The sequence below is a fragment of the Macaca mulatta genome, chromosome 17 (assembly GCF_049350105.2).
Source record: "Macaca mulatta isolate MMU2019108-1 chromosome 17, T2T-MMU8v2.0, whole genome shotgun sequence".
NCBI lineage: Eukaryota > Metazoa > Chordata > Mammalia > Primates > Cercopithecidae > Macaca > Macaca mulatta.
The window spans coordinates 85,043,563-85,067,595 of NC_133422.1; the positions used below are offsets into that span (position 1 = coordinate 85,043,563).

At 36.7% G+C, this 24,033-nt stretch overlaps 1 pseudogene; it reads left to right on the forward strand.

The window, feature by feature from the left end:
* Positions 1-15,761: 15,761 nt before the first annotated feature.
* Positions 15,762-16,857, forward strand: LOC693413 (keratin, type I cytoskeletal 18 pseudogene; annotated as a pseudogene).
* Positions 16,858-24,033: the final 7,176 nt, after the last annotated feature.

Genomic DNA, 24,033 nt, shown 5'->3' on the forward strand with positions numbered 1-24,033 from the left:
CACTGCACTGGGCCACGTCTAGTTATTTTAACCAAGAGCTTGTTGCCTATAAAATCTGCGAAAATTTCGAAAGTCCAGATTCTAGGCTAAACCTCAAAGAAACTTTCTCAGAACATATACAACTTGCTCTAGGTTACTCTTTGTATGTTGGAAGCAAGAAATCAACAGTTGCCTAAAATTCTGTGTCAGGGCTGAGAACAAGACACTTCACAATACGGCAAGTTGGGCATTGAGAAAACTGCAGGGGCGAGAAGGTTACTCTGACCACCTCCCACCTTTCTCCCCTGATGCATGGTCTAAAGAAAATTCTTTGGCCCTCCTTACCTGGTAGTAGGTCATAAGAACCTCATTTCTGGGGCGTTCTACCGTATATCCACAGGCCAAGAAGAATCTGAACATATAAGCCTTGCTAAATTCCTCCAAGTTTGTTACCAGTAGTTCATACCCCATTTTTATTCAGTCATACTTCTACACAACTATCCAGTTTTATTGAACCTAATCATAAAAATAGAGTTTGCCATGGATCCTTGGGTCTTCACTTCTGAAGGCTCCCATGTCACATTAAACTTTGGTTAAATAAATTTGTTATGCTTTCCTCATGTTAATCTATGTTCTGTTATAGGAGTGTAAGCCATTAACCTTGACATGAGTGAGGAAAATAAATTTCCTTTTCTCCCCTATCGCTATCAAAGCAATGGCTTCTTGACATCTTGGAATCCGGAGAATGTATAGTATAGCTCCAATGCAGGGATTAAAAGAATAAAGAAGTTGTCACTACAACTACTTCTGCCCTTGGTACTGCTTCTGCACACCCATAAATGTGGAAAACTCTCTCTCTCTCTTTATTTTATTTTATTTTTTGGCAAACTTGCTTTCTAAAAAAACAGAGTGAACAACAGATAACTCCCGTGAAGTCTAATTGGAGAAAACAGATTCTATTTAGAACTGAAAATGGAAGTACAAACTAGTATGGGAAATAAACCTCTTAAGACCACAAATATCTTCAACTAGAAAAAAAGCAGGAATGGGTTGACTGAGCATATTGCCATAAATATTTTAATCTATGTATGGCTAATTTTCACTTTGTCATGTTGCATGTTCTTAAATCTAATTACATAGTTGTGTGGTTTATTGTACATTTAAGAACGTATGCAGGAATATTCAGTTTTTAACTAAGAAAAAAGGTGTCCTTCACAAATATTTTTTTGAACAGGTCATGTTCACATAATTTAAAATAAATTTGAAATTAAATTGAAGCAGTGGATGGCAAGGCAATGGATATGAAATTAAAATGACTGCTCCTTTTGAAGTTAAAAAGTATATAAATTAAAATACGATTCCAATGGACTGGTGTAACAAGACCTTAACTAGTGCCTAGAAGCAAACAGTTTCCACTAATTTAATTAGAAAAAAAATTACATGAAATAATTGAACAAAAATGACCACTTATTTCCCAAAGAGTTTCAGTTATAGCCTTTGAAATCAGGTCATAAGTGGCACTCCAAGCTTCTCCTTTCTTTATAGAGCTAGTTGATGCCAAGTGGCAAAAACTGAGAACAAAGGGGTTAACCCAATTTCAAGTTTGTCTTTGATGCACTTCCAAATCTCCTCTTGTGGGAAATGAAAGTGAATTGCTTTAAGTAGTTACAGAGTGGAAATAGATCAGAACAATCAATCTCTGGCCTTGGTAAGAAGATGGTTTAGCTTATTTCTTCTTTGGAACAATATGCCTTGGTTGATTGTATCTGTTTGAAACAAAAAGACCTACAGATATCTGAAGCAAATGCATCATCATTCAACAAGTACAGTCATCTCCATAGAAAACTACTAATGGGAGATTTTATGTTAATCACAATGTCAACAGGGTTTATGTTTACTGGAAAATGTTTCTGTAAATTAGTATTCCCTGTTGCATGTGCTTCTTTATTGAATACTAACAGGCTAGAAAAAGATACAAAATTGGGCTCTAAGTTATTATGCAAGTTTATAATGGGAAAATACTAAATAATGTTTCTAAATAGAAAGAAAACCTCTGTTTTCTTCTTGATAATGAGAGATATTTCATTTCTTATGAATTGCCTCCCTATTGAATAAGGTTAAAAGTGCACACAGTACCCATATGGTCCCCAGAGATCATTTATCATAACTCCTTTCAAATATAACCTCTCTTTCACCTACAAAGAAACTTAGACAACAAAGGCCACTCCTTATGTTCAGCAGAGCATATTTGGATGCAATCTACTATGGCGGAGGTTATGGAACCCTCCTGCCCTATAACTAATTCTTTATCATAATGCCAAATTTTCACATACACCCACATAAAAAATAACTGGATAGACATTCAACAATTGGAGCAATAATGGTAATATCAGCATCGACTTATTTAGAAAGTTCAAGATTATTAAGAGCAGAACAACAGAATGCTTCCTGCTTCTTCCTATATACTTTCAAAAAGAATAGTAGAACAAAAAATCTGCAGCTAAAATCTACGGCTTAACTGGGGGAAAAAGTGTCCTTAGGAACTTTAAAATGTGAGAAACTGGTGAAAAACCATTGGCTGCTACAATATCCACATGGCACCAGCATTTGTTTAGGAGAAAACAGAGCTAACTAAGGCAGCTGGACATCTGTTGGCTTGAAAATAAGATATTAATTTCTATGCATGAATATACTTAAAATGTTTAATTTAGAAGTTTTTAATTATAATTTTAAAATGTATAGCCATAGAGAATATTAGTGAACCACCTTGTTATTTTGAAAAATTGTAAATAAATATCAAAAAATTAGCACTATCCTGTTTTCTTGTATGAATTGAACTTTATGGAACCACATATTTAAAATGAGATACTTGAATTTATATAAATTGTTCAACTTAAAAAATATGATAAATTACACTGTCATTATTTTGCAACCGCACACGAAGAAATTGATCTGTAATTATTACTATTTAAAAACACTGCAGAGAGAAAAACAATATAGTAATGTTTGCTTCCTGAAAGGAATACACAACGTATAAAATAGTATTGAGCTCTATTTTCTCCCAAAATGTCATACTTTGTTTTGAGCATGACTCTATAACCTTTGTCAGAACATACAAGAAGCAGTGAGAATATTGTATGACACTATAGGAGTGCTATCCGAAATGTCAAGATAATGCGACTCTCTGTAGGATAAATGACCACCTAGAAGTAATGGCATAAATTTTAATACGTTGTGAAAAAATTTAGTCTACAGATACAAGAAGCTAAGAGTTACCTTGGCAGGATAAAAACAGAGAAAATCAAATCTATGCATACCGTAAGAATACAGTCAAACTCAATGACAAAATTTCAGCAGCAATCAGAGAGGTTAAAAACACTTTACAAACAGAGGAACATGATGATAGGAATGACGGCTGACTTCTCATCTTCGATGCTAGAAAGCAAAGCAATGCTATCTCTAAAGTTCATGAGAAAGGGATAAAGTTAGCTTTGAATACTCTATCAAATGAAATAATATTCTAGAAATAAGGATGAAATAATGACATTTTCATATAAGAAAAGCTAAGTGAATTCATTTTTACCTGTGCTACTAGAAATGCTAAATAAAGCTCTTCATGCTTAAGGGAACAATCAAGTGATAGAGACTCTATCAATAGAAAGAAACGCAAAATAATAGAAATAATAAAGATATGGACAAATATAGACTATTTTAATTTTTCCTTCGATTCATTAAAAGTACTTTAACTCTTCAAAGAAAAAAATTAGAATTTGGTGCACTGTATATTTAGATGTAAAATATGTTACAATAATAATATAAAATATGGTAAGGAGTGCAATGAGATGATACTGCAATTAAGTTCTTAGATTTTACCTGAAGTGGTACAACATTACTTTTAGTAGACTGATAGATTAATTAGACATGCTTTAGCCTCTGGAGAAACCACTAGAAAAATATACAAAAAATTTCTTCTAAAAAGCAAATTGCAGAAATAACAGAATATTCAAGCAGTTATTTTTAAAAGACATAAAAGAAAAAATAAGCAGATAGCAGAAACAAAAACAAATTGAAATAATTTTATTAAATATAAAGAACTAAATACTGCAATTTAAAGTGATTCCATGTCAGACTTGCCTATTCTATGCAGAGATAAGCTGAATGGAAGAAGATGAAAAAAGGATAAACCGTACCAAGTAGAAGCTCAAAAAAAATTGGATATATTAACATTGTCAAAAAAAGACTTTGAGGCAAGTAGTGTTACCACAGATTGAGATAACATCATATAATAAAAGAGTGATTTCTTTAGAAAAACCTGGCAATACAAAATTAGTATATATCTAATAATAGAGTAGGAAAATATATGAAGTGACAAAAATAAAAACAGAGAAGGTCACAATCATACTTAGAGGTTTTTAGCACTGCTTCCTCACTAATTAATAAAACAAGTACACAAAAAAATCAGATTTGGGGCCGGGCGTGGTGGATCACGCCTGTAATCCAAGCACTTTGGGAGGCCAAGGCGGGCAGATACTTGAGGTCAGGATTTCAAGACCACCCTGGCCAAAATGGTGAAACCTTGCCTCTACTAAAAATACAAAATTTAGCTGGGTGTGGTGGTGCATGCCTGTAATACCAGCTACTCGGGAAGCTGAGGCTTCACTTGAACCCGGGAGGAAGAGGTTGCAGTGAGCTAAGATCATGCCGTTGCACTCCAGCCTGGGCAACAAAGTGAGACTCTCTATCAAAAACTAATAATAATAATAATAAGATTTATGTCTTTGGAACAACATTGTCAGCATGAACTAATTTACATTTATAAGATACTATTCCCACCAACTGCAGAATATACATTTTTTTCTAATGCACATAGAGCATTCAGTAAGCTCTACTATATTTGGGCCATAAAACCAGACTCAAATTTCAGAATAATAAAATCTTATACAATATTGTTCTCTGTCCGTAATGATATAAAATTAAACTGGGCACAGTGACTCACGCCTGTAATCCCAGAACTTTGGGAGGCCGAGATGAGTGGTCTCCTGAGGTTAGGAGTTTGAGATCAGCCTGATGAATATAGTGAAACCTCGTCTCTACTAAAAATACAAAAATTAGCTGGACGTGGTGGCAGATGCCTGTAATACCAGCTACTCAGGAGGCTGAGGCAGGAGGATCCCTTGAGCCCAGGAGGTGGAGGTTTCAGTGAGCCGAAATCATACCACTGCATTCCAGCCTGGGTGACAGAGGAGACTCCATCTCAAAAAATAATAATAATAATAAAATAAAATAAAAAATTAAATTAACAATCAATAAAAATAAACTTTAAAAGCATCAAATATTTACAAATGAAACAAGAACCTATTGAAATAACCCATTTGTCCAAGAAGAAACACAATGAAAATTTAAAAATATTTTAAAATAAATGATAATGAAAACTGTACTTGTCGAAATTTGTGACATGCAGTTGAAGGAGTACTTGGAAGGAAATTTATAACTTACATGTTTATATCAGAAAAGGAGAACAGTTTAAAATTAAGGCGCTTATGTCCATATTAAGAAGCTAAAGAATTATATGGCCGTCTACATACCCAAAGAAAATTCATATGAAAAAACTCTACTCTCGTTCATAATAGAATTACTCATACAAAAATAATTGAAGAAAAATGTCTCAGCCTAAGTATGGGCACCTGTAAAACCTTATAGCTAACATCGTACATGGTGATGAAGCATTTCTTCTGAGATAAGACAAAAGGCATATTTTCTCTCAGTGCTTCCAGTCAACATTATATCTATGGTCCTGGTTAGCACCATAAGGCAAGAAAAATTAAATAAATAAATAAATACATCTTTATATAATAACAGGAAAAGGAAGTATTTTTACACAGGAGGTAGGCTATTAATGAAATCTTAAGGAGAGTACTAAATCTATTGAATTAAAAAATGAATTTAGACAGATTACAGAATAGAAGGTTTATGAAGAAAAATCAGTTGTATTATATATAGTACTGACAGTTGGAAAATGAAATTATAAAAGGCAATTTACATTAACATAAAAAGAAAATAGTAAGAAATATGCTTGTGAAATGTGCAAGACCTCTACATTTAAGAGATGAAAATATTACTGCTGAAATTAAGGACGCCAGTGAATAACACAATATAATATATTTATACGCTGGAAAATGTAATATTTCTAAGAAGTCAATTATCTAAAAAAATGTGCTATGGATTCTATGGAAATCCAACCAAAATAACAGCATATGTTTCGAGAAATTGACAAATTATTTCTAAAATTTATGTAAAAATGTAAAGTACCTCAAAGAACCAAAGATATCTTGACAGGAAAATCATAGATATACCTGACTTTCTGGCTATTTATGAGTCCACAATAATCATGCGAGTGTGTGGTTGATATAAAAGTAAAGAAATCAGCCAGTGGAACAGAATGGAGAATTCAGAAATTAACCTCACAAATGCTATCAATTAAACACAGACTTGCTAAGGCCGTTCAACTGAGAAACGAAAATCTCAAAACATGGTGGTGGAATAAGTGGATGAGCATTGGGGAAAACACACACACACACACACACACACACATCAAATAAAAAACCTTAATCCTTACTGCACAACACAAGCAAATATTAATTTGGAATCCTAATAGATCTAATAGTAAAAGTAACCTTTTAAATTTCTCAAAGAAAACATAGAATACTTTTGCAATTATTTAGTAGTCAGTGATTTCTTTGAGAAACATAAAACACTAAGCTTTTATGAAAAATACATAAATTGGATATTAACAAAATTTATTTTTCATTTTATAGCACCATTAAGAAAATAAAAATCGGGCCTCATATTGAGAGAAAATATTTCCATATCTAGTAGGTATAACACTTATGAAGGTCTTATATCCTAACTTCCAACCTGTAACATGTAACCATATATAATATATATTATATATTATATGACATACATAATACATATAATGACATAAAGAATATATAATCTCACCTGGTGAGCTGGCTCATGCTTGTAATTCCAGCACTTTGGGAGGCCAAGACGGGCAGATCACGAGGTCAGTAGTTTGACACCAGCCAGGCCAATATGATGAAATCCCGTCTCTACTAAAAATACAAAAATTAGCCAGGCATGGTGGTGCATGCCTGTAGTCCCAGCTACTGCGGAGGCTGAGGCAGAAAAATCGCTTGAACCCCGGAGACAAATGTTGCAGTGAGCCAAGATCGTGCCACTGAACTCCAGCCTGGGTGACCCAGTGAGACTCTGTGTTAAAAAAAACAAAACAAAACAGAATATATAATATTATATATATGCTTGACATTTTGTTACTGATACATAGAATATTATATAAACTATATGTTTTATCATATCATATACTGTTATATTATATATTACCTATTATATAATTTATAATCTGTTGTATGTATATTTACATATGGTTGTAGATAACCATATGTAACTATATAGTTATATTTATATAGATAATTTGTAATTTATACAAAATTATAAATAAAGTAGCCCAGGGTGGTCTACTTTATGGTGTCCCTCAGTTGTCGTGCAAGTGGAGCACGTGCAGTCAAGACTCTATCTGCCCTACATTTATATTACATTATACTGTAGTATACTATATTTTATATTAACTGTTTAATATATTGCATTCCTTTTTACATATTTATCACATATTATGTCATATAAAATAGATATATAGAATATATGACCTATGTATCAAAAATTAAAAAGCAAAAACCCAATTTGACTTTGACCATGATGTGAAAAAATTAGAAAATGCATATACGTTGAGGATAACAATAAAAAAATTTAAAAATCTGCATTGATAGTTTTTTTATAAAGTCCAACTTACACCAACTTCAAGACCATCTAATTCCACACCCAACTACTTACACAAGAGAAACAAAGGTGTATGTCCAGAAGATCCATTTACACATTACTTATGTTTATAGAATAATTATTAATAATAGCAAAACACTGAAAGCAACTCAAATGTCCATCAACATTAGAATGGATAAAATGGGATACATTGGTATACTGCAATATTAGTCAATAATAAAAGACTGACACATGGGGCCAGGCACAATGGCTGACACCTGTAATCCCAACACTGGGAGACCGAGGTGACAGGATGCCTTGAGCCCAGGAGCATGAGACCAGCCTTGGCAACATACATAGTAAGACTCCATCATCACAAAAAATACAAAAAATTAGGCAGGCATGGTGGCTTGCACTTGTGGTCCCAGCTACTCGGGAGGCTGAGGTGAGAGGATCACTTGAGCCCTGGAGTCCGAGCCTACAGTGAGCTAGGATAGAGCCACTGTACTCCAGCAGGGGCAACAGAGTGAGACCCCACTTAAAATAAGATAAAATAAAATAAAATAGTAAGACTGATACATAGGAAGACATGGCTGAATTTTATAAACATTTTTGAAAGGAATATTTCAGTTGCAAAATAATAAGTCTGATTTCATATACATGAATTTCTAGATCAGACAAAATTAATTTTTGATAGAAAATGCGAATGATGGGGTGACAATAAAAACTGGATGGAGGCATAAGGGAAGTCTATGGGGTGATGGAAATGTTTTCTGTTTTGACTGGAGTACAGTGTACATGATGTATACATTAGTCAAAACTCAAGGAATTGTCACTTAATCTGTGCATTTCCTTGTATGTAAATTTTACCGTAATTGAAAAAGTAGATGGAAAGAGGAATAGATACAAATATTAAGAATACTTAACACCCTATTGCAATATATGGACTTTCTTTGTATTCAGATCCAAAAATATAATATGTTAAAATCACTTGTAAGACTCTTATAATATGAATACTGGCAAAACATTATGGCATTACTGTTCATTTCTTAGGGTGAACGTGGTATTTTCAGGACAGTTCTTCACATGGTCTTGGACTGAGTTAGTTTTCCCCACCTTCTTTCTTACAGTTCTCAACAATAAGTGTAGAATGTGCTAGGAATGCAATATCCTTAGACAGAGAGAAACTGCCTGGAACTTGTCTCTCTCTCTCCTAGGAAATGTAACATCTTGAGTTAGGGAGAAACTATCTGGAACAAACTGGATCTTTGTTCCTCTCACCCTTGGGAGCAGGACGGGCTTCAAAGCTTTGGCCAGTGAGTCACATGCTGCTGAGTTAGTAGCCCAGGGTGGTGTACTCAGCTGTTGTGCAAGTGGACCACGTGCAGTCAAGACTTCATCTGCCCTGGGCAACTCTCCTGAACCATGGGGATCAGCTCACAATGGATCCAAGACTTCTTATTTCCCTTCCTACCCATCTAAAATTAATTAATAAGCGTGCTTTAAATAAGTTTTGCACATGAATGTGTTCCTTCTCTCATTGGTAACAGTGCAGCCCAGGCTGCAGTGGGTGGAAGGGTTTGGACTCCAATTCCTGGTGGTTCACATGATGATGATCTCTGCAATTCTCCCCACAATGGGAGTCCTCTTTTGGTGAACCTGCTTCCCAGAATTATGTTACATTTTTTAAAGCCCTTATATTTTAGAAACATATATTGACATACTATTTGGTGTCTGACATTTGGGAATACTAACTGCATTAGATGAAGATAAACTAAGATTGGCCATGTATGAATCATGGGTGTAATGAGTACATTATACCACACTCTATAGTTTTATTTATGCTTTAAAAGTTATAAAATATTTTTGAAAGCATACCTTATTGATTATGTATATATAGTGTAGCATTGTGGGTACAAATATTTAGAAGACTCAGTTATTTTCAAGGAACTTATGATTTAGATGAAATGCCAAGTGATAGTAAAACCAGCTGAAATAATTTTAACACAATTACTTTTGTATGATAAGAGATTTTTTGGGAGGACCAAAGATCCTGATTGGTTGAAAACCAGTCCCAGAGGAAAAATATTCTTGAGTTAGGGTGGGTGGGCCAAGGGGATTGAAGAGTGAGGGCAAGAATGTCACAAAAAGAGGGGTAGTCAAAAACAGAGAAAACACAAGTTGTAAACTTCATACTTGACCTTACGCTGAATTTGCCAACAGAGAATCAGTTCAGGGACAAGCTCCACCTTGCTAATCAATGCACACAGCTTGCCTATGACTGTTCAGGATCCATACTGCATACTATGATTTAATAAAAAGAGAACAGTCAAGTCTTGGAAAAAAAATTAAGAAAGGAGTAAGATTTTTTAAATAAGGATAAGGATCTGAAAATAAAATGAAATTAGACAAATTTGGATTGTAAAATGAGACAAATTGTTCCAGACGGGAAAAAAGACATGGGGGACAAAGAAAGTGGATGAGTTATTAGTAGGGTCATGACTACCCGGAAGAATATGTTTCAGCTTAGTAGATAAACCCTAGCTGTGATATAAACTCCTGTTCGAAGAAATATTTTTTCAATCATTTTATTATGATGCACAGGGTGGCTATGAATGGATTAAAGATGTCCCATGATCTTTAACAACGTTATCCATGGAACCACTCAATGCAGCCTGGTCCAGCCAGGAGCATGTTCCTCCAGGAACTTCAAATAGTATACTATTTTGTCACAACCTGAAAGAAACATTGCGAAATATTGTTCTAACTGAAGGCTTATGAACTTCCAAAGGATTACTGGGCTACTCCATTTTTGCTCCCTGAATGGAAGGATGAGAGGCACCTGTTGAAGTGTGGCCGAGAAAAAATCAAGCTCAGGTATTGGGGTTCAGTGGCACTTTACCTTGGCCAGGAGGGCCAATTCAAATTTGGTTACTGGTAATTAATGTAAACACTCCTTTTTCAGCTTCTACTTTTGAATCTAATGCTTGTATTTGAGTGATTTTTCCCCAGGAAGAATATAATATATAATAGCATTATATTGATAGTAACTGTGTCTTATGTAATGATATTTCCATATTGTTTTCTCAACTAAGTATGTCAGCCTTTCTGCATATCAGCAAAGCATAGCCAAGCAAACCAAGACCAGAGTTCTGAATTCTTAGTAACTCCTTTTTGTCAGCTATTCTGTACACAAAGCCACTGTAGAAAGGACATTTCAAAAATTGTATGCATTATTACATTCCTTTGTTTAACTTTTCTCTTTTCTGTCTGTCGTATTACTTTTAAGTAAAAACAGTGGAGGTCATTGTTGGCTGACTGACTGACCCTATGGACAACCACTTTCTCCAAATTTAGCTTCCAATCATTGGTCTAAAGTTGCTCAAATAAGTCTATTCTGGCCAATAAAATATAAAAAGCTTTGTGAAGTATGGCTTCCATGAAAGTCTATTATGGGGCAAATAGGCTGTGAAATTATCGTGTCCGTCTTTTGTTCGTCTGGATTGCAATGCCCTAAGTGATGTTGAGGTAAAGCAGGCACCTTGCGACCACAGAAAAGCTCACTCCACTTGAAAAATAACAGACAAAGGAATTCTAAAGGATGCTTACGTACCTGATAACCACTGGAACTCTTGTATTAGCCCAGGACTATTTCAAACTTCTGGATATGTAGAGGCAGGAAAAAAAAAAAAAAGAATATCTGTTTAAGACAGTTTATCAGGTTGGTGGTTGTGAATACTCAGTTCTTCTGTCTGAACAGATTTTTAAATGCTTCTGTTACAGGTTCAATTTATAGTCTCTCTAAATTAAAAAAAAATACTCTAGTTGGTCAGTCTACTGGCTTGTTTTAGGAGGTAAGAGTGATAGTTTTCTAAATAATCAGTGGGGACATTAAGGTGAAAAGGTTTTCATTGCCTGCTTCATCTTCAACATCACTTAGTGCACTCCAGGTCAGAGAAGAACAAAGGACAAAATGTTTTCACAGCCTATTTCTCCCTTTATGGGTTCTTAGAAGCCTCATTCTGTGAAGTCAACTTATATCTCACTGGTTAGAACAGAGTTATCTGGACACCCTTAAAGCAGTGATTACTATTTTGGATGCTGTTAGTGTCAGGAAAGAGAACAGCAGGTAATCACTGGTGAGGCAAACCTTGCTCCATTTCTCCATGAGGTGCTGTGTCTATATGTGCGCGTGGGGTCAGTATTTGAAATTAAGACAAGTTTCTAATGAAAACAAGTCTGGAGCCACATTTCTTAGTTCAGCTTGGTCCCACACAGATAATTTCAAATTATTTTACAAAATCCTGCTAATAATGAATGTCAGAGTATAATAGGCTAAGAAACTGGACTTACTAAAATAGCAAATTTATTGAAATCAGAAAGCAAACTGAATATTGTGAAAGAATAATTCAGTGCCTAAATCAGTTTTTGTTAAAAGCAATATACAATTTTTTCCTACTTATCAAAATTACAGGTATGATATAGTGTTATAGAAGCAAATTTGAAAAATCCTGTGAGGTCATAATAGGTCAGACTCCCAAATATTTTTTGACATTTTTATATTTTCTAAATTCCTTTACATATGTATTATATTTAGAGAATAATTTAAAAGATAGAGAATATACATCCTTTTGGGCCTGGCGTGGTGGCTCACGCCTGTAATCCTAGCACTTTGGGATGCCAAGGTGGGCGGATCACCTGAAGTCAGGAATTTGAGATTAGCCTGGCCAAAATGGCAAAATCCTATCTCTACTAAAAATACAAAAATTAACCAGGCATGACTGGTGCATGACTATAGTCCCAGCTACTCAGGAGGCTGAGGCAGGAGAATGTCTTGAACCCGGGAGGCAAAGGTTGCAGTGAGCCAAGATTGCACCATTGCACTCCAGCCTGGGCAACGGAGCATGACTCTGTCTAAAAAAAAGAAAAGAAAAATACAACTTTTTGTCTCCCAAAGTATTCTCATGGCTCAAGAAATCTTTTGAACTTCATTATCCATACCTTACATTTCTACTCTAGTGAAAGAGTGTACCATTGTGAGTATCTTAACAAATCAGTAAGCTCACACAGCATATGTTGACAGGGCCTTAAGCAAAGAGAATTAATAACACATAGTCCTCAGAGATTGAAGGCAGGAGAACAAAGCTTCCTACCCTGGCAAAGAAGTGCTGTGTTTCAGAGAGCTTTGCAGATGAGCAGTGTAAGGCAAATTCAAAACGGGGTTAGGGCCGGAAGTGGCGGCAAGGCCAAGTTACATCAGCAACAAAATCATGTCTAGGTAAGTCTCTCAATAGATAATTACTTGAGTAAAATCTTAGCTACTCTTCAAGATTTTACTTTTTATTTATTTATTTATTTATTTATTTATTTATTTATTTATTTTTTAGAGTCTCCCTCTGTCGCCCAAGCTGGAATGCAGTGGTGTGATCTCGGGTCACTGCAACCACTGCCTCATGGGTTCAAGTGATTCGCATCTGTATAGATAAAACTTCTTGAATGTATTGACACATAACATACTGAGTAAACACAAAACATACCGAGTAATTTGCATAAAGTGCAAATTAACACGGTTCACCTATTCTCAGATTCTTTCACAACTTCTTACAAACCATATTCAGCCTTTTTTTTTTTAATATGGAAAGTTCTACTATCAAAGTGAACTAATCTGAATAGTACAATAGTGCAGCCACAAATATATAACTAGGCTTACACCTATGTAACCCCAACACACATCTAGCACTCTAATGGTGCCCCTGTTCTTAATTATATTGTAACCTATTCCCTAGAAGTTACCACTATTCTTACAACTATTAAAATTAATTAGGATTGCTTGTTCTTCAACTCCATATAAATGTAATTATACAGTATATATTCTTTTGTATCTAGGTTCTTTTATCCAACATAGTATCAATGAGGTTAGTTCATGTCCTGTGTCTGAATATTTCCCTCTTTTTTTTTTTTTTTTTTTTTTAGATGGAAGTCTTGCTCTGTTGCCCAGGCTGGAGTGCAGTGGCATGTTCTTGGCTCACTGCAACCTCCGCCTCCCGGGTTCAAGTGATTCTCCTGCCTCAGACTCACGAGTAGCTGGGATTACAGGCACATGCCACCAGGCCTAGCTAATTTTTATATTTTTAGTGAAGACATGGTTTCACCATGTTGGCCAGGCTGGTCTTGAACTCCTGACCTCAAGTGATCCACCCACCTCGGCCTCCCAAAGTGCTGGGATTACAGGCATGAGCCACCACACCTGGCCCATTTCCTTCTTGTTAAATTGATATTGTAGATGTGCTCACTCTGCCATTATTACTATTTTCATGCTATGGCATACACAGGGAGCATATATTCAGAGAATTTATAACTTACAAGTCAAGATTAAAAACTCAAGAAGAATTTTCTTCCCAGAATTCATTGACTCAGTTACTACTGTTTCAGGTAAATTTTTGAGTTAATGTACAGTTTGACTTCTTTTCAGCCCATTCTACTTAAAAGAATAAAAATTAACATTCACAATTTGGAGGTTAACAATTTGCACATTCCCTATCCATACAGAATAGGAATAAGGACAAATGGATTAACTTATTTCCAAAAGCAAGTTGCTTGCAGAAATTCACATTGCTCACACTATTTATTTATTCTTTCAAAAATACTCATTGAGATCCAACAAGATCCAGAAATTATATTCAGCACAGGTTATGAAATGATAAAGAAAAGGTATCAACTATACCAAGAAACCTATATCAGGGCTGCTCAGTTTTCTCCTGGGCCCACAAGTATAGTAAAACCTGGCAACACAATGTGGCAAGTGCTAGGACAGAAGTATACATGTGGTACTATGAAGGGACTGAGGACAGAGAATTAAATGTTCTGGAGCTGGAAAGGAGAGGCAACGGTGGTGAGTGGTACCACTAAACCATTTTTAGTGCAAGTGATGAAAGCAACCTTGACCTTTAGTAAACCAAAATTGTCCTGAGTTTATGGCTTAATAATAATGTATTCTCAACAAGAAAAATTTCTTACAAACCCATGCTGTATACATCTATACAAACACAAAGAAGAAATATACTAAAAATGTACATGAATTAGAAGATACTGGAAGTTAAAGTAATTTTATTCAGCAGTCACAATATTAGAGTTCGTTATTATGAGTTCTGAGTAGCACCCAAGTTGTTTCAAAGTTAGATTACGGATATTGTCTTTAACTTGTGTTTGTATCTTTCTTCCCATGACAATGACATATTATTATCAATAAGACTACAAAATCTTCTGAAATAGCTGGGTTTAAACGATACCACATTAAAGCACTCACCTTGAAATATCATTTCCTATAGTTCCTCTTCCTCTTTACTTCTACTGATTCCTACGTATTAACCAGTCCCTTGTTTTATTATCTCAGTTAAGAGCAACATTAATTTAAGAGAAATTAGGTAAAAAAAAAAAAACAAAAAACAGGCCTATTGACAATTTTTGGGTTGACTTGAAGATTGTTTTTGTTTGTTTGTTTGTTTGGTTGCTTTTTGGAGATGGAGTCTCACTCTGACTCCCAGGCTGGAATACATGCATTGGTGGGATTTCTGCTCACTGCAACCTCCACTTCCCAGATTCAAGTGATTCTCCTGCTTCAGCCTCCCGAGTAGCTGGATTTACAGGCATGCACCATCGCGCCTGGCTAATTTTTGTATTTAAAGAAGAGACAGGGAGTCGTTGGCAAGGCCTGAGTCCTGTCCTCTTGCTCTCCTCCCCAAACAGCATGAGCTTCACCACTCGCTCCACCTTCTCCACCAATGACCATTCCCTGGGCTCTGTCCAGGCATCCAGCTAAGGTGCCCGGCCAGTCAGCAGCATGACCAGCACCTATGCAAGGCCCCAGGGGCTCTGGTTCGCGGATCTCTGTGTCCCTCTTTACCAGCTTCCTGGGTGACATGGGGTCCTGGGGCCTGGCCATGGGGATGGCGGGGGATTTGGCAGGAATGGGAGGCATCTAGAACGAGGAGACCATGCAACGCTTGAACGACTGCCTGGCCTCCTACCTGGAGAGTGAGGAGCCTGGAGACTGAGAACTAGAAGCTGCAGAGCAAAATCCTGAAGAGCAAAATCCGGGAGCACCTGGAGAAGAAGAGACCCCACGTCAGAGATGGGAACCATTACTTCAAGACCACTAAGGACCTGAGAGCTCAGATCTTCGCAAATACTGTGGACAATTCCTGCATCCTTCTGCAGATCAATAATGCCCATCTTGCTGCCAATGACTTTAGAGTCAAGTATGAGACAGAGCTGGCCATGCACCCGTCTGTGGAGAGTGACATCCATAGGCTCCGCAAGGTCATTGATGATGCCAATGTCACTTGGCTGCAGTTGGAGACAGAGATTGAGGCTCTCAAGCGGGAGCTGCTCTTCATGAAGAACTATGAAGAGGAAGTAAAAGGCTTACAAGCCCAGGTTGCCAGCTCTGGGTTGACCATGGACGTAGATTCCCCCAAATCTCAGGACTTCACCAAGATCATGGCAGACATTTGGCCCAGTATGATGAGCTGGCTCGGAAGAACTGAGAGGAGCTGGACAAGTACTGGTGTCAGCAGATTGAAGAGAGGACCACAGTGGTCACTGTGCAGTCCACTGAGGTTGGAGCTGCTGAGATGACACTCACAGAGCTGAGACATACAGTCTAGTCCCTGGAGATCAACCTGGACTCCATGAGAAATTTGAAGGCCAGTTTGGAGAACAGCCTGAGGGAGATGGAGGCCTGCTGTGCCCTGCAGATTGAGCAGCTCAACGAGATCCTGCTGCACCTGGCATCAGAGCTGGCACAGACCCAGGGAGAGGGACAGCACCAGGCCCAGGAGTACAAGGCCCTGCTGAACATCAAGGTCAAGCTGGAGGCTTGCCACCTACCACAGCCCACTGGAAGATGGCGAGAACTTCAATCGTGGTGATGCCCTGGACAGCAGCAGCTCCATGCAAACCAACCAAAAGTCCACCACTGGCCAGATAGTGGATGACAAAGTGGTGTCTGAGACTAACACCACCAAAGTTCTGAGACATTAAGCCAGCAGGGTACTCTTTGGAGAGCAAGAGGCCAATAAGAAGTTCAGAGGTAAAAATAAATAAATTAATTAAAAAAAATAAAGTAGAGACAGGGTTTCACTGTGTTGGCCAGGCTGGTCTCGAACTTCTGACCTCAAGTGATCCACTCTGCTTTGGCCTCCCAAAGTGCTGGGATTACAGGCATGAGCCATCATGCGCCACGACTTGAAGATTTTTCTGATAGAACTGCTTTTTTACAGAATATGTTATTTCAACTATTTTCCTTAGTCAAAAAGATGAATCCCATAATAACTGAAGTTTAAAATGTATGGATATTTTTGGAACATAGAGACAACACTCAAGTTTTTTGTGATATTCATTCATAAAGAGCTCACAGATCTCTGTTAAAATTTTGAAAGTGATCAAACACAATCACTTTATTATTGTTAAAGATTATAATAAAATGCCAATCATGACAAATTAGTTTTTGATAACTACTAGGCAGCATTGTTTGAAATGATTTAGGATTAGTATTTAACTGTCTATTCAAAATCTTTTATAATATAAAAGATTCTTTATGAGCTTGTTGATTTTGATGTTTGAAAAGTGCTTACTACAGTTTCCCTATTATTAAGACAAAGTAAGAAAAGAAACTTGGTTAAACCAGAGAGAATGTTAATAATCATGACCGGGGAAGTTTTATTTGTGAAGGCTTTTATAAAATATTTACCTACAAACAAGTACAATGAAGGGTCCACAGTGTTGCAACACTCAGATTCTTCAGATGCCAATCTCGGTCAGAGCTGCCCTAGGCCTTGCTCAAGAGAAAGTTACACATCAAAGGAAAGGTGATAAGGTTCTCATCACACAAAAAACCTTGCAACTCTCCTTGACTTTCTTTTCTCAAGATGGTTTTGAAGTGATTGAAATAGGTAACATTCTGTCCAAATAGTGTTATGTGAAAGGAATTTCTAAAGAAAATCTAGCTGCTGCCAACAATTTGCCCACATAATTTTCTTTTGGTCTTTGTATGTAGCATCGTTATTCAAGTAATATTTATTGATTTATGAACATTCTTAATTGGCTAGGTTCTCTATGAGTTATAATTAAGAAAATACAGTACCCCACATTAAAAAACTTTCTGAAACCAGAAGTTTTATTTTAAAGAAATACATAATTTTCAATAATTGTCAGATTATTATTGTACATTATTTGCCTTCAAGTGTTGAGTATTAAGAAAATAGACAAATGGGCCAGGTGCGGTGGCTCATGCTTGTACTCCCAGGCCTTTAGGAGGCCGAGGCTGACGGATCACAAGGTCAAGACATCGAGACCATCCTGGCCAACCAACATGGTGAAACCCTGTCTTTACTAAAAACACAAAAACTAGCTGGGCATAGTAGTGCATGCCTGTAGTCCCAGCTACTCAGGAGACTGAGGCAGGAGAATTGCTTGAACCTGGGAGGCGCAGGTTGCAGTGAGCCGAGATCGTGCCACTGTACTCCAGCCTGGGCAATAGAGTGAGACTCCGTCTCATAAAAGAAAAAAAAAAAGTAAAAAAATGTTTTGCCATTTCAAGTTTGTTTTTTTATATTTTCAAAATGCTGAATAATTATGTATATTACCTGGCTGACTGGCTATTTTATTCAAGCACTTAAGGAAATAACCATACATTTTTTTTATCACACACACTTTCTCCATTGGTTCGGGTGGGTTCGTATAGTTTTTCTCTTCTGTGGAAAGAGATGACTGCAGACTTGATTATGAAAGAATCATACTTGTGTGGGAAATAAGGTTTTACTGCTCTATGAAAAAAGAAATATTTTTCTTCCTAAAATCTAGCTATGTAAAAATTTCTTTTTTTCTTTTTTTTTTTTTCCTCTGTCACCCAGGCTGGAATGCAGTGGCGTTATCTCAGCTCACTGCAACCTCTGCCTCCCGTGTTCAAGTGATTCCCTTGCCTCAGTCGCCTGAGTAACTAGGATTACAGGTGTGCACCACTACACCCAACTAATATTTCTATTTTTAGTAGAGATGGGGTTTCACCAAGTTTGCCAGGTTGGTCTCGAACTCCTGACCTCAGGTGACCCAACTGCCTCGGCCTCCCAAAGTGCTGGAATTAGAGACTGAGATGCTGTGCCCGGCCCGATGTAAAAATTTCTAAGAATAGTCTTGCTCTTGTATTTGGAATGTAAGAAAACTTGATGTATGGGATTATTTCAATATTAGGAGAGACTTTAAACTTCCTGATTTATAAAAGCTTCATCTTTTTAATTTTCTGAACCTAATTATGGCACTATATTTATGGATTAAATAAGAGAAACAAAACAGCTTAAAATTCACACTCTTATAATGTCTTTTTTCCCCAAACATTTTAGTTCTATATTAGTATGTTCAATACTGTAGCATCTTCTTTTAAAATAAAAACTTCTGTTGATGTAGTGGCTATAAGTAACACTATACGCCTGGCTATTAGACTAGAACTAAGACCATATTCAGAATTATCCAGCATTGAATATCCAATATACCGGTATATGCACTGCTGGCCCCAGTGTTATCTCAGAGAGAAGTGCCTTTTTGAGAAATAGGTTTCCATGATAACAAACCCACAATATTTTAGTTTGGAGAATTACGAAAGCTGAAAATACTTTAAATCATGTTGAAGTTTAGAAACAGATAAATGAAGACTAAAATCTAATTTCTGATATCAATAGGAGTTTAAGAGATAAAAATAATTACACAACATCTTTATCAGTCTTAAGGAGATGATATATCAATAAATAATGGGATCCATTCTCTCAGTCAGCCTCCAGAGGCCCTGGAGGTTTCCTACCTAGAAAGCCAAGAAAAGTATACTTCCATCTACTCAAGCAATTTACTCAGCTGTTGCCAAAACTTTATTCTAGGCTGTGTTTGGCAGATAATAAAAGCAGTTCTTTGTGTACACAGAAATTCATTGTATTTCTTAGGCCTCATGCTGCTAGTCAATGGTTATTAGAGGCTCACAAGCATGTTGTGTATGGGGAGCAAAGGAAGCTGAATACGACGTAAAGTCAAAGTCAGTCCTTCAAGAAAACCGTACAGTTTTATTTTTTAATCACTGCCGACAGTGCTCCCTTTCAGTGCGGTTTACGTTCACTGTATTTTCTTGTTCCATTTCCTGTTGTTAGGTAGCTCTCCTCCGTTTCTTTTTCTCTTTCTTGCATAGTTTTTCTTTCTGATCAGTATCTTAACCTCTTTTTTCCTGTATTTTAAACTCTCTGTAATGATCTTATTCCTGCTTATAGATAACAGTGTTTTCAGATAGTTTTGAATTTTCATGTTTCTAACCATGGCTTTATTTGTAAATTACTTTTAAACTTATTGAGCACAATTGTACCACATCAAACTCCAGAAGAGCTCTCCTTTAGAAGTTAACAGTCTCCTGATGTCTTGGTGACCTGTCTCTGAAAACAATGAATCACTGGAAATACTCAGTTGAGTGCATTAGGTACTAACTCTATGATGTCCTACTTCTCTTTTTACTAATATCTTTGCCCGAACACCGACTTTCCACTCCCTTTTATACCAACCAGTTATAACGCTCATAATGTTTTACACATCCCAAGTCTGAAATACATGGGCTATCATTAGCAATTCTCCTTAAGCCTTAGTCAGTTTTCTAAATGTTCCCATTACTTCTCCAAATAAGTGAGTTTCTGATAAAGACATCATCTTCTCTGCAGCTTTTTCAGGTGGACTCTTTTCTTTCCTCTCCTAACTAAATAGCTCAGGTTTCAGTGGTGAGGTATAGGACTCACACTGTTCTTCATTACCACTTTCAAATCATTCTTCTATCTTCTGCCTTTAAAACTCACAACCCACGTGACCCAGATGTCAAATGGGATGCATCTACCTCCTGATCATTCTCCTCATTTACTAAAATATCTAGTCCTTCTATTATTAATCTTGGTGATATTATCATCATTCCCATGAAAGATTAAAAAACTTTTCTTCTCAGTTCCTTAACCTCTTAGAATTTAATAACATTTCTCCAACTTAGCTCAGCCATTAACTCCCATGGCCACCCCTATTGTCAGTACTAATGTATCAATTCCGGTCCTTCAAGTTCTTGTAAATTCTCTGACTATAGTACTGAGAGGTGAAGCTGGCTGGGCTTCTGGGTCTAGTGGGGACTTGGAGAACTTTTCCGTCTAGTTAAAAGATTGTAAATGCACCAATTGGCACTCTGAGTCTAGCTAAATGTTTGTAAACACACCAATCAGCACTCTGTCAAAATGGACCAATCAGCACTCTGTAAAACAGACCAATCATCACCCTGTAAAATGGACCAATCAGCTCTTGTAAAATGAACCAATCTCCAGGGTGTGGGTGGGGCCAATAAGGGAATAAAAGCTGGTTGCGCCAGTCTGTAGTGGCGATCCACCTGGGTCTCCTTCTGCCGTGCGGAGGGTCTGTAGTTTTGGTCTTAGCAATAAATCTTGCTGGTCAGTGATTGGGTCCGTGCTGTTTTTAAGAGTAGTAACACTCACCACGAGGGTCAGCGGTTTCAGGCTGGAAGTCAGTGAGACCAAGAACCCACCGGAAGGAACCAATTCCAGACACAGTACTATTGCCCTTGCAAGTCTTTTTTTTTTTTTTGGAGACGGAGTCTCGCTCTGTCCTCTGGGCTCAAGTGCAGTGGTGCAATCTCGACTCCTCACTGCAACTTCTCCCTTCTGGATTTAAGCAATTCTCCTGCCTCGGCGTCTCGAGTAGCTGGGACTACAGGCGCGTGCCAGCACGCCCAGCTAATTTTTTTGTATTTTTAGTAGAGATGGGGTTTCACCATATTGATCAGGCTAGTCTTGAACTGCTGACCTTGTGATCTGCCCGCCTCAGCCTCCCAAAGCACTGGGATTACAGGCATGAGCCACCATGCCCAGCCTGTTTTTCTTCTTAATTTATGTCATGTAAACTGCCTCCCTAGTAGCTCGATTGGGCCATGTGACCAAAATCTGGCCAGTGAAATTCAGTGAAGGGTGGTGGGTAACCCTGAAGAAATGAAGTTTAGTGAAAGTCGACATGAGCTCTCTGCAACCCCATCCCTTGCTTCTGCCTGCCACAGGGATGATTATGATGATGTCTGGGACCCCAACAGCTAATTTTTGTGTTGGGTTTCTGTTTTGTTCTATTTGAGCAGTCTTTCTTTGGTAAATGCCTTTCATCATTTTAATCTTTTTTTTTTTTCTCTCCTGTTTCTTTTTCTGTCATTTAGCTTATTGGCAGAAGAATTCTTATCCAAGGATTCTGATCCTCTAAATTTAGTTTATTTTTCATATATTTTTTGAAAATATGTTGGTACTGTGGTCGTATTTCCAGGTTTCCTCCACCTTATTCTACAGCCCTCTCATGAAATTTAATGAGTTTTTATTGAAGTAGTAATTCTGTATGTATAGGGCTAACATTTAACATTAAAAGGTTGAAAACTGAAAACATTTTTCTTTTGGAAATTAAAATTGTGCCTGAGTAAACAAATAGAAACTTGTGAATAGTTAATCACCAGCTCTGAGATGGTATTTTGCACATATATGTGATAGGTTTGAATGGATGAACATATGCAGTTTGATATTTGGGCTCATATGTCATCACAGAAAATGCCAATTAAGGGTTAAGCTCTCTGGTCAGGCGCAGTGGCTCACAATCTCAGCACTTGGGGAGGCCAAGGCAGGTGGAGTTTGAGGTGAGGAGTTTGAGACCAGCCTGGCCAACATGGTGAAACCCTGTCTATACTAAAAATACAACATTAGCTGGGTATGGTGGCAGGCGCCTGTAATCCCAGCTGCTTGGGAAGTTGAGGCAGGAGAATCACTTGAAATTGGAAGGTGGAGGTTGCAGTGAGCGGAGATGGCACCACTGCACTCCAGCCTGGGTGAAAGAGCGAAACTCCATCTCAAAAAAAAAAAAAAAGGGTTAAGTTCTCCCATCTCTTCTCCCATAAATACATGAATATATATTTTAAAGTCATATTGCTATATGCACTATTATGTATTTCTTTAAGAAATAATTTTGAATTTTAGAGCTATCATATCAAATGATGACATAACACATTAATATTTTAACTTTGATATTAGAATTAAAAATATATATACATTGGTTTTAACAATGCATTTTTCTAAACAAGAAAAAATAACATTGTATCATTATAGTTCACATGACAATTTTAAAAAATTCAAATTTGAGTATAATATTGTATATTTCTATATATTTTACATTTTTTATACATAATTTATCCAAAGTAGTTCACAAGAGTGTTATGTCATATTTTGTATTTGATTAAATGGAAAGCAGTAGAAGAAATAATACCTTTGCAATTGGTAAAATACTATCTCATATATAGCAATAAATGTTTTCATTACAATCCATTATATTTTGTGTATTTACATAGAAGATATTTCTCATATCTTTATCTCTCATACTTTAATATAGATAAAAATTGAGGTTAAAATCATAAAATGTACTACCAATGAAATAGCATTTTATGTTAAATTGTATTCATTTGCATTTAGTTGGATGTCTTAGATGTAGTTTTTAGTAATATGAAACTGATGAAAAAACTGACATGATATATTCACAGTCTTTGGAAGGCACAAATCTTTACCTTGTGCAAGAAAATAACTGGACCTTTGTTTTGTGGTAGTTATGAGAATATGGTAAGAGCTATGAGCATTTGTAAGAAGCAAAATATGGAACAAATATCTTTCATTACCACACTTGTAGATTTTATCAATCAAATGTTAAAATCTTAAGTTGATTCCAGGAAGAAAGTACTGCTAAAGAACTATTTACCTATTAGTAGTAGAGATGGACATCTTTATAAAGTCCTAGGTTTGTGCCAAAAACAGTCTTCACTGTGGTAGGAAGGAAGTTAATAGTAAAGATGTTAAAAGCCTCTGATAGAGGTGAGTCTCCACTGTTTCCTTATTTGCATGCTCTGACCAGCACTGCTGGATGCTGAAAGAGGACACCGCAGACTCCCGCCTTTTCTCCAGACTCCCGCCTTCTCTCTGTGCAGCTGTCTTATCTCCATATCTGTTTCATGAACTCTGGCCACCTTAGTAACTCTGACCAACTTTGCCGGCTCAGTTCAGGGAGTCTGCCAGGGTTGGACTAGTTACTCACTTCCTGTTATGGCATAGAAACTCTCAAGACTAGAAG